We start from the raw sequence: 11,393 nt of genomic DNA on the forward strand, positions 1-11,393 counted from the left end.
TCTTGGACTTGAAGGTGTAACATGTGTATCCATTCAAGATTTTACTTGTGGTAGAGGGGATTCCATACAGGCAGACTGAGCTTGGGAATAGATAGCGGTTGCAGATGGATACCCCTGGGAAACTCTGACATTCTGAAGAAAGATAATGCTGGTGATTGTGCTTGTGGCTTCTGATGGAGCCATATAGTCTTAATGCCAGCCAGCACTCTCCTTCAGGAGTGCCCATGTACCTAACTTCATCTGGTGTGGTGTAGAGCTACAGGCAAAACTGACCCAGGAAAAAAATAGGGTAGTGATGATGGGGTTGACAGAACAGTTTTGGGGTGAAGACTTTCCTTGAATCTATAAAGATCCATCCCTTGAATCTATTTTACCACTCTGAGGGGATGTTTTTGAATTAACATACACTCCCTGTAAAGTTGCAAATGCAACAGTCATCTATACCTTACTGATAATTGCTTTAATCAGACCAAGTATTAACAGTGGTCAGCTTCAAAGGAATAGAGTTTGCAAGAGGGCAAAAGTAGGGAAAAAAATATGGTGGTTCATTTGGAAGAAGAGGCTTGCCTTGGGCTTAGCGATTCAGAGCCCAGCAAGGCTAAGGGTCTGAAGGGTGAGGAGGAGAGGACTGTGGGATGGGCTGTGGAAAGACTTGGTCCACTTTTCAGTTGGCTCCCGCTCCACTGGGGTTGGTGTGCCCTGAAAATCACCTCAGTGCTGTCCTTGGCACATCTTTGGTGCCTGGAATTGTCAGAGCTGTGGTGTCAGGACTTGCCTGGAAGCTATGGACTACAGCCAACCATGACTTGGCTTGGACCCATGAACTGATGGTGGCAGCCATTTAGTAAGTGCTATTGATGAGGAAACTGAAGCTTAGTGAAGTTGGGTAATTCACACAGGCCACAGATGGTCAAGCGGTCTGACCCCATTTAGTCTGACCCCAAAATGCAAACATCCTTAGTGTAGGGTATCCAAGGGTCTTTCTACCTGGCTTCTGCTCACTCTTTCCAAGAGCCAGAGAAAAGACAGAAAGGAGCAGAGGACGGGAAGTGCAGCCTCCTGCTGCAGAAGGACACATAAGGACAGCTCAGCCCCTCCTCTTCTGACTTCTGTCCCTAGTCCCTCACTTCTTCCACTCTCTTTTCTGTCATTCTTAGGAATTTTCAGTAGTTTCCAAATCTGTCTCCTTAGGGAAATTTTAAAAATATAGATTCCAGGTCCCAAGTCAAGGAGCCTTCTAATTTTGTTGGCTTTGGTGATAGTGATTTGCCGTCCAGGCTGAGGATAGGAAGGGACTGGGGTTGGAAGAGCCTCAGAAATCTCCTTCTTAGATGCTGAGGCCTCTAGTGTATGATGTCCTTTGTGATAAGAAAACAACAACAAACAAACAAAAATCACCACCCCTGTGTAAAACCAATGGGGTGGGTTGAGAGAAACACCATCTCCTGTTTAGTGACTGACTATGAAATTTTAATCACTTTGACATACTCACAAGTCATATGGAAATAAAATGCTTCCTGGGTTTCCTTAAACATTTTATTCCCTTTGGATAATAGGGAAGCAATTTTGCTGACTTAGGAAAACACAGAAAAATAGGTGAACTTTGCCTTGGTCTTCCTTCATCACTGCCTCCTCTGAGAGGTTTCCAGGGCTCTCATTCAGTCCCATAGATGCTCCAGACATACCTCCTGCACCCCTTCCCAGCCTTGGACCCTACAGGTCCTATGCATCTTCTTCCTCTCTCTACCTTCTTTTCCCCCAGTCTCACCTCAAATCCTCTTGTTCCCTTAGGTCAAGAGAGCAGCTGCTTGCAAAGCAAGCTAATAAGTGGATGCCCTTTGAGATACCAGTGACTCCGTGCATCCCTGGAGAGTCCTACACTTCCTGAGCTTTCACCCTTCTCTGTTTGCTTATAGGATTGGTTGCTGATCTCAGTAAGAGGCCATATGCTAAGGAACTCAATACTTCCCTGGAGAGGAATCAAGAATTGATGACATGACTGAAACACAGGATGCTTGGTATTTTTGAAGTCTGGCTACTAGTGACTAAGGATGAAAGTGTAGACTAAAACAACAAGCCAGCTTTTCAGTGTTACTCTGCATCTATTACATTGAAGTATTTTTTAGTAAAGTAATAGCAAATTATGCTCTATTCAAGCAAAGTGACAGTTGTCTGCTATTGCATGAACATTCAAGGACAGCAGAAAGATGCATGGAGTGCCCTTCTGACTGTTCCCATCAGGAGAGGCAGCTATGAGATGGGCCCTTCAGCGTCAAACTCTATTAGCCTTAAGGATACACACTATGATTTGTGGGGATTAGGAGGTTTGCTTTAGGATCACAGAATGTTAGCATCAGAAGGGACTTCCAAAGTGAATTTTTTTTGACTGATAGCAAAATTGTTTTGCCATCTCTGAGCACCCCTGCCAGCTCACAGGAGTTAGAGGTAGCTCTAACGGTTGCCATGTCTTGAGGGATGGAAAGAATGATTACACACCTTCAAAAAATGGGGAAGAGCAGATACTGGATGCCCTCCAGAGTCTTCTTTGTATACCCTTCAGTAATCAGAAAAATTGAATTAATTACTGATGGCCAAGGACCCTACTGGTATTCTCAAGAGGAGATGATAGTGCTCCATTTATGGAAAAAATGTCCTCAGATCCCAAGGGACCCGTTGTTTTTGACGACTATTCTTTGTTCAGGATACACCACCACAGATGAACACCATACTTGCAGGATGGTGTATTACACCCTTGACATGGTGAGCAAGCCCAACTTAAAACCCCCAGAATACGCACTGATATGGTTTGGCTGTGTCTCCACCCAAGTCTCATCTTGAACTGTAGCTCCCATAATCCCCACATGTGTGGGAGGGATCCAGTGGGAGATAATTGAATCATGGGGGCGGTTCCCCCATACTGTTCTCATAATAGTAATAAGTCTCATGAGATCTGATGATTTTATAAGGGGAAACCCCTTTGGCTTGGCTCTCATTATCTCTTTGCTGCTGCCATGTAAGATGTGCCTTTTGCCTTCCACCATGATTGTGAGGCCTCCCCAGCCACCTGGAACTATGAGTCCATTAAATCTCTTTTCCTTTATAAATTACCCAGTCTCCGATATGTCTTTATCAGCAGTGCGAAAACAGACTAAAACACTCACCCTGATATCAGAAAGATAATGGCCAGAATCGCATGTTCACATATATTGCTGGGTGAGACCTCTTTGTAAATAGTAGACAACTGTAAGATGCCCTTTCAATTCTTGCCCCACTGGGCTCTCCATTCCCTGTATATCCAGCCTTTTGTCTACTTGGCTGTTGAGACCTGGACATCATATAATAAATAGCTCAAAGCCCCTGTGGCAACTCCCTTTCCCTATAACTCAACTCTGACAGCCAACACGCACTTGCTGGGAAGCTTACTCTTTGCAAGGTTGTTCCTGCCACACAGGTTTTTGTTTTTAATCTAAACATTTTCAGAAATCACAAGGTATAGAATTATTTTCCCCTGACTCATACTCAGATTGGGATTCTGTGTTTATTATAAAGCTGTTGTTTTAGGAGCATTTTAGGCACAATACACCAAGCCTACGAAGTTGAAGTTTAACCTCCCGGTCATAAGAAAGGAGCCCAGTCTATTCTTGGACCTCCTCGGTGTTGAACAGAGACATGGGTTTTGAAAGATGGTGTTCTAATTTCTCACTAGGTCAGGCTCCAGCCTACAATGGGAGTTGTTGGAAGGCTGACAGCCATTGTAGAGTCCCGGGGTGGATGCCTGAGAGTGCTATTGTGAAAACAAGGCAGGAAAACGATTTTTTCCCCCTCATACATCACTTTTTATCACATGATCCTGTAACTCACACACTTTTCCCTTTATAGCATGGCCTATCCTTCTCAAAGCACGTTCACACACAGCACACCTTCCTTTATTCCTGCCATAAACAGGCATGAAGAGGGACCTGTAGAGCCTTCTTGCGTGTCCATAACACGACCCCCACCCTCCTCCCAATCCACACGACCTTTTCACCACCATCTGCCAGGATGCTATTGGGACAAATCTCGGTCACCATTAGGAAGCTAGGATTCCCCCACCTCCACCCAGTCCTCTCTCATCTCCAGTCTCTCACCTACATACAGTACCTGTATATCTTCCATCTAGCCCCATCTCCCACTTCTGCACAGAGCAAAACCTTGCCATGGGACCCACTGGAACTCAAGATTCGTTATCAGCCAAATCGCCCATATCCTCCCCGACCCACCCATCAAACTTTCTTACCTTCTTATCCTGTCTGAATGCTTTCTCTGCAGCTCTCTTCTATCTCCCACAGCTTTCATGGTATAAGCCCAAGGGCTTAGAGATCGGGTAGGTGTTGTCCTTGGTCCTTATTGTCCTTCTCCCAAACCATACTCGTACCCTCTTTCCTCCCTTTTCCCCCTCAATTTTGAAGCCCATGCTATCAGACTAAACCACTTGCTACCCTCCTTACTCCAGCCATCGATAGACCTGCAGGTCACGTACTCCTGTTTCTAGAAGAGTTAGCTCCTGGCTCAGGGTCACTCTCCCTATTGCCACATTCATCATGACCCTTGAGGATTTCACACCCACTTAGGTGATCCTTCTCACCCCTGGCCTCTGAGGTCCTCTGCAATGATTGTGTCCTTATCCTTCCTCATCCATGCATCTCATGGTCTCAGCCTTGCCATAGCCACGGATTTCACTCTCCCATATGCTCAACTTCAAGCACCTCCTTTTCTGACCCCATTCTCCCAGCTATTGAGGTTACTCCCTCTGGTATCTTGGCTTCAACAATTCTTCAGTTCTATTGAGGCTGCATTGCTTTCCTATCACTGCTGTAACAAATTACACATATTTAGTGACTTAAAAAAACACAAATGTGTTGTTTTACAGTTCTGGAGGACAGAAGTCTGAAATCAGCTTCACCTCGCTAAAGTCAAAATATTGGTAGAGCTGGTTCCTTCCAGAGGCTCTCAGGAGAGAATCCACTTCCCTGCCTTTCCCAGCAGCTGGTGGCCACCTGTATTTCTTAGCCTGTGGTCCCTTCTCCATCATCAAAGGACATCACTCTCTCACTTCAGGTCTTTGGTCAAAAGTTATCCTCATTGTTACATTCTGTCCCTTATTTTGCTTTTTCTTTGTTTTAGCTTTTTTGGTTTTTTGGGTTTTTTTGGTCTAATTTGTATCCTCCACCCATCCCTGATACCTGGTATAGATATTAACCTCCATGAGGATAGGGAGTTGTTTGGTTCATTGATGTGTCTAATAATTTAAGATAGTAGGTGCTCAATACATATTTATTACCAGAATAAATAAATTTTAATCTCACTACTTTTTAAAATCAATGCAGGGAATTAAATTAATAATTACTAAGAGGACAGGCATTGTGCTAGACATTGGTATAGGGTTGTCAGATAGTTTCAACAAAATTACTAGCTGGAAGCAATTTATCGAGTAAAGATTGTTTATCTCATGGAACATTTAATGATGGAAATCTGCATTTACGTTGCTTTTATTACCAAGTAAGTGTAATTTTTTTAAAAACCTCCAACAAACCACAGAGTCTGGTTTTTACTGATTCAGGACTGGTTCTGTTACAGCCATTAAACCAAGATTACTCATAGCACAAAGATTTTTTTTCAGTCTGGTATTCAATACAGAAGTTAGAGCAATTATAAAACCAGTTCTTACATAGAGCAGCAGGTTCCTTGTGGAAAACACATTTCCACTTATCAAAAAATGACATTCTGTTGAGAGATATGAACATCATGTCCAAAATACCAACTCTCCTCCCAGAGAAAATTTGGAGGGAGCCCCTTTCTTTTCACATTGACAACCTCCAGATTTGAATTACTCATCAAAAGATTTATCACGATTAGACAAGTGCAAAAGATTCAGAGCATGGTATGGTGAATTCTAGCCATTCCTTCTACAGTTTGAGACCTCTTAGATTCACATTTGTGCTGTGGCAGTAAATTTATGATCTACATAAACAAGAAGCTCATTTTTCTGCAATTTGTATATGGCCTTCATGCCAGAGATTATAGCATCTTTCTTTTTATGGTACTTTGAAACCAAATTAAATCTTTACAATTCTTGATTCAAGGTTGATGAAATTACCGAAAGTGTCTTGTCTTTTTAAAGTTCTGCAACAAATAATTTAAAATTTTGCATGTTCGTTGATTTATAACTCCTTAACTAGAACTTTACCCTAAGAAAATAGTCCTGTAAATGGAACTTAATGGAACGTATTCAGGTATTGGAAACAGGCCTGGGTTCTGATCCAGACTCAAGCATGAATATCACATCCACATGTGGTCTTTTTTGTTTCAATTTTCTCACCTGTAAAATCAGAATAACATTGTATATCTTTTCAGATTGTTGTGAGATTTCGATATATTAGAAACACAGCCCCCTAAGCAGGTCTGATCCACAGAAAGTGCTGAAAAATGACAACAATCAAGGGTCCCACAGAGCTAAAACATGACTTACAGTGTTGAAAATTTTGGAGCAAATGAAATATCCAGCAATAGGGGATTGTGAAATAAATTTTGGTAAAGCCATGCAATGAAACTTTCTGCAGCTATGTGGAAAGACATTGCAGAAGAATTTTCAATGACCTAGAAAAATGTTCATGATAAAATGTTATGTGAAATTCCACTCATAGGTATAGGAGTAAAACAGGTAGTCAAACAAAAACTTGTACATAAATATTCATATTCATAAAAGCATTATTTGCAAAAGCCAAAAGGTTGAAAGAACCCAAATGCCCATCAGTTAATGAATGGATAAACAAAATATTGTATATCCATACAATGGAATATTATTCATCCATGAATGAAATAAAGTATTGAGACATGCTACAGTATGGATGTACCTTGAAAACACTATGCTAAGTGAAGTGAAAGAAGGCAGATGCAAAATCACACATTTATGATTCCATTTGTATGAAACAGCTAGAATAGATAAATCCATACAAACAGAAGGCAGATTAATGATTGCTATGGGCTAGGGGTGTGAGAAATGAGGGGTGACTGCTAATTGTGTATGGCATTTCTTTTTAGGGTGATGAAAAAGTTCTAGAACTAAAATAGTGCTAATGGTTGGACAACATTGTGAATGTACTTGATGCCACTGAATTGTACACTTTTAAATAGTTAAAATGGTAAATTTTATGTGTATTGTATCACAATTAAAAATGTTACCTGAAAAACTATATCTTGAAAACTTGTGTTTACAGTGAAATATTATTTATATCTACTTATATGTGCACACACTCCTACTACACACACTGGAATTTATATACCAAAATGTTAGTAGTGGTTATTTCTCACCATGATATCACAGGTGATTTTTAAAATCATCTGTACTATCTTAATTTTTTCAATAAGTATGTACTACTTTTATAATAAGAGATGAAGTTTAAGGATAATAAAAGATGAAGTTTAAGGATAAAGAATCACAAAAACAAAATTGCTGAATAAATGTAAAAGATGAAAGAAGATCTGATATAGTTTGGCTCTGTGTCCCCACCCAAATCTCATCTTGAATTGTAATTCCCAGGTGTCAAGGGAAGTACCTGGTGGGAGGTTACCAGATCATGGGGGTGGTTTCCCCCATGCTGTTCTCATGATAATGAGGGAGTTTTCATGAGATCTGATGGTTTTAAGTGGCAGTTTTTCCCTGTGCATGCTCTCTCTTGCCGCCATGTAAGATGTGCCTTTCTTCCCCTTCACCTTCCACCATGATTGTAAGTTTCCTAAGGCCTCCCCAGCCATGCAGAACTGTGAGTCAGTTAAACCTCTTCTCTTTATAAATTACCCAGTCTCAGGTAGTATCTTTATAGTAGTGTGAAAACGAACTAATACAAAACCCAACAGTGACCTGCCCTTATGTTTATACAACAAAAGTATTGAGCATTATTTCATAATTACATCCTGTGTGCTGACAGTTCTGAAGTGTGCTTTGCTGCATAGAGCCAGCCATGTCTGCCTTTCACACCAGAATTTATGTGGAATCAAGTCCCATACTTTACGTCTAATTTGCAAATCACTGTAGTAAGGCATAAACTCAGAGAGTAAGTAGAAATAATGGCACCTAAGTTATGGCATGACAAGATAACTATAACACCTACCCTATATATATATATATATGTATATGGTATATCCCATATATATATATGGTATATGCCCTATATATATATGCCCTACTTTAAAAAGTATATATATATATGTATGTTTTTCCTAAAGGGAGCACTCAAATCCTAGTCAGTGGGGTTCAAAACAAGACATTTAGCAATTCTACTTATAATTGCCTTCATTTATCTTATTAACCCCATGAGGAAAACCTCATTATTCTTATTTTATACAAGGTGAAATTTGAACTCAGCTGAATCACTTCCTTGGGTTCAGGGTGTTAGTAAATGGTAGGCCCAGAATTCACACACAGGCTCATGGGAAACTCAAGCTCATATTCTACCTGCAGTCACTATCGCCTTGTCATTTCATGAATGAAGGAGCAGATGTTCAGAGAGGTAACCTAACTGGGCCAAAGTCACAGCTAATGTATGGTAGACTTGGGATCTGATCCTCGTCTAGTGAATTTCCACCAATCTCAGCTGCCTCCCCAGCATTTCTTGATGATACTGACTACATTGATATCATTCTCTTTCAGGACACCAAAAAGACCATTATACAATACAACTTCAAAGAACTAGTAAAAAGATAACGGGGACTTCAGAATAAATAGGTCTTATACGTGGAGAGAATAATGGTTCAACTAAGAATAAAGGTCTGACATGAAGTTGTAAAATGTTCCAAGTATAAACAGATGCACATACTTTATTTTAAATGGTATGATCATGTAGAGATAACACTGAAATATGACCTACATTAAAATTTGAGCGGCAACGCAAAATGAATGAACCCTCTTAAAGACAGAATGAGACAAAACTTGGTATGAGTCTCACAAGCAGAGCCATCTGCCAGCCTGGCGAGCCATCCGGAGCCATTGTTCAGCAGACATAATCTGTGTGAGAGCAGGTTTTTATATTTGAGCCACATCCCTGTTGCTCCATTGGTAATCTAAAGGTGAACCCTATCAGACCATGTTCTCTAGCCTAATTTGAAGGAGTGAGTTTAGTGTAGAAATTTTTAGCCTAGAGAGAAAACATGTATTGTTTTCCTTCACTTGCAACCCTTCTAACATAATGGATGATTCCCTCAGGTGAATCTACCCCGGGTCCTATTTTGCACTCTCCGTCATGCTTCTGAATTCTTCTCAAATCCTGCTCAGAGCCCATCTGGGAGCTCTCCAAGCTACATATTAACCAAGTAACCTTGGTATCCTTGTTGCTTCATTGCAAGCATTTGTGCTAAAATGACATTTCTTTCCCAAGACACTGACCACATCATCCAACCTACTCTTTTTCTTCAAGAAATCTCAATGACATTCAAACTCAATGACTTGACCTTCTGGTTCTTCCGTGTCTCACTTCACGCCTCTGCCAGCCTTTGCCTCCTGTTCTTGTCTCCTCTCACACCTCCCTGCCCTTTCATTCAGGCTCTCCCTCCGCCCCTCTCAGCTGCTTTGTGTTTTTGTTCTCAGTTTTTTGTGTGTGTTCCTGGTCAACTGTCTTGGATGGAAGCTTCTCCCTCAGCCTTATACCTTCAATTTCTGTCATGCTCACTTGCTTTGTGAAGATTTCTTGTGTGCCCAGAGTGGTACCCTGGTGATCCAGGACCTCACCTAGCTTCCATTTTCTTGTCTCCAGCCTGTGCAATGGAAGGCTGGAAGGGAGTTATTCACTGAGAGAGCTGCACACTAAGATGGCCAATTTGAACACATATCCAGACATGAGAAGATAAGCCAGAGGAGCACTGCTTCCTCATTCATTCACTAATTCTTCAGTACGTTTGCTAAGAAGTCATTTCACATCAGACCCCACACTGGGTGACTAGCACATGTGTGAATGTGTTTGTGTTTACGTGTTATTTACAATGAGTCGTGGCAGGGTTCTTGAACTTTCTTGGTCATGGCACCCCCAGTCTGTTAGTACTATTTTTATGGCTCCACCAGTCTAAGAGTAATAACTAACAGTTCTTTTTTTTTTTTTTTTTTTTTTTTAACAATTAGGCTTAAACAACTTAATAAGTACATATAGATTAACAATTTAGTAGACATTTGAAAAACATTCTTCTCTGGATATAGCCAGCAGGATACCCAAGAGTTCCTGACATACTTTATGGAGCGGCTACACCTTGAAATCAACCATGGAGGTTGCGGGGCTCCACCAGTCCCTGCCCATGGTCCAGCTCCCTCTCCACCCCACCGAGGGGAGTGCTCTGCTAAAAGAGCCTGAGTTAAATGATGATGACTGTGCCAACCTAATGTGGAAGTGTTATCTGGAAAAACAAGAGGACAACAAGATGGTGGATCTGTTTGTGGGCCAGTTGAAAAGTTGTCTCAAGTGCCAGGCCTGTGGATACCACTCCATGACCTTCGAGGTTTTTTTTTTTGGTGACTTCTCCCTGACCATCCCCAAGAAAGGATTCACTGGGGGCAAGGTGTCTCTGCGGGATTGTTTGAGCCTTTTCACCACGGAAGAAGAGCTAGAGTTAGAGAATGCCCCAGTGTGTGACCCACGTTGGCAGAAAACAAGCGGTGCCAAAAGTTGACTATACAAAGATTCCCCTGCATCTTCATCCTCCATCTGAATCTATTTTCTGTCCCCCCAGGATCCATCAAGTAAAGTTCTGTAGGTGTAGACTTCCCACTGCAGTGACTGAGCCTAGGGGTCTTTGCCAGTGGCAAAGTCGGAAGTCCTGTCTACCAGCTGTGTGCCCTTTGCAACCACTCAGGCAGCATCCACTGTGGCCACTACACAGCCCTGTGCCAGTGCCAGACTGGTTGGCACGTTTACAATGACTCTTGTGTCTCCCTGTAAGTGAAAAACAGGTGGCATCCAATGAAGCCTACTGTCCTACCAACTGACGCAGGAGCCACCCCAGCACCTGGGATGCCCCCTGTAAGCCCTGGCCCTTGTGAAGCCCTTTAAACACCATTAAGCCCCAGGATCCCCATTTATCTTAGAGACATCTATTTTTGTGTCTTTTAAATCAGAGAGTGGGGAGAGGGTGATTGTAGCTCCATATATATATATATATATATATATATATATATATATATATATATTTATTTATATTAAAAAGTACCTTTCCAAGTGGAGGCTCCCAGGTCTCCCAGTCCCATGTACGGAGCTCACCATGCCCCTGCCCATGTACAGCCTCCAGACCCTCTGCAATCTTTCTGTTAAAAAAAAATGTATTTAAAATTTGAAATGTATTTAAAATTGAAAAACATACTTTGAAAAATGTAT

General features: G+C 41.5%; 1 pseudogene; it reads left to right on the forward strand.

The window, feature by feature from the left end:
- The window catches only part of LOC103217966 (ubiquitin carboxyl-terminal hydrolase 21-like), a 30,284-nt pseudogene extending 19,125 nt beyond the window's left edge, over nt 1-11,159 (forward strand).
- The last annotated feature ends 234 nt before the right edge of the window (nt 11,160-11,393 follow it).

Source organism: Chlorocebus sabaeus, chromosome 10 (assembly GCF_047675955.1).
Source record: "Chlorocebus sabaeus isolate Y175 chromosome 10, mChlSab1.0.hap1, whole genome shotgun sequence".
NCBI lineage: Eukaryota > Metazoa > Chordata > Mammalia > Primates > Cercopithecidae > Chlorocebus > Chlorocebus sabaeus.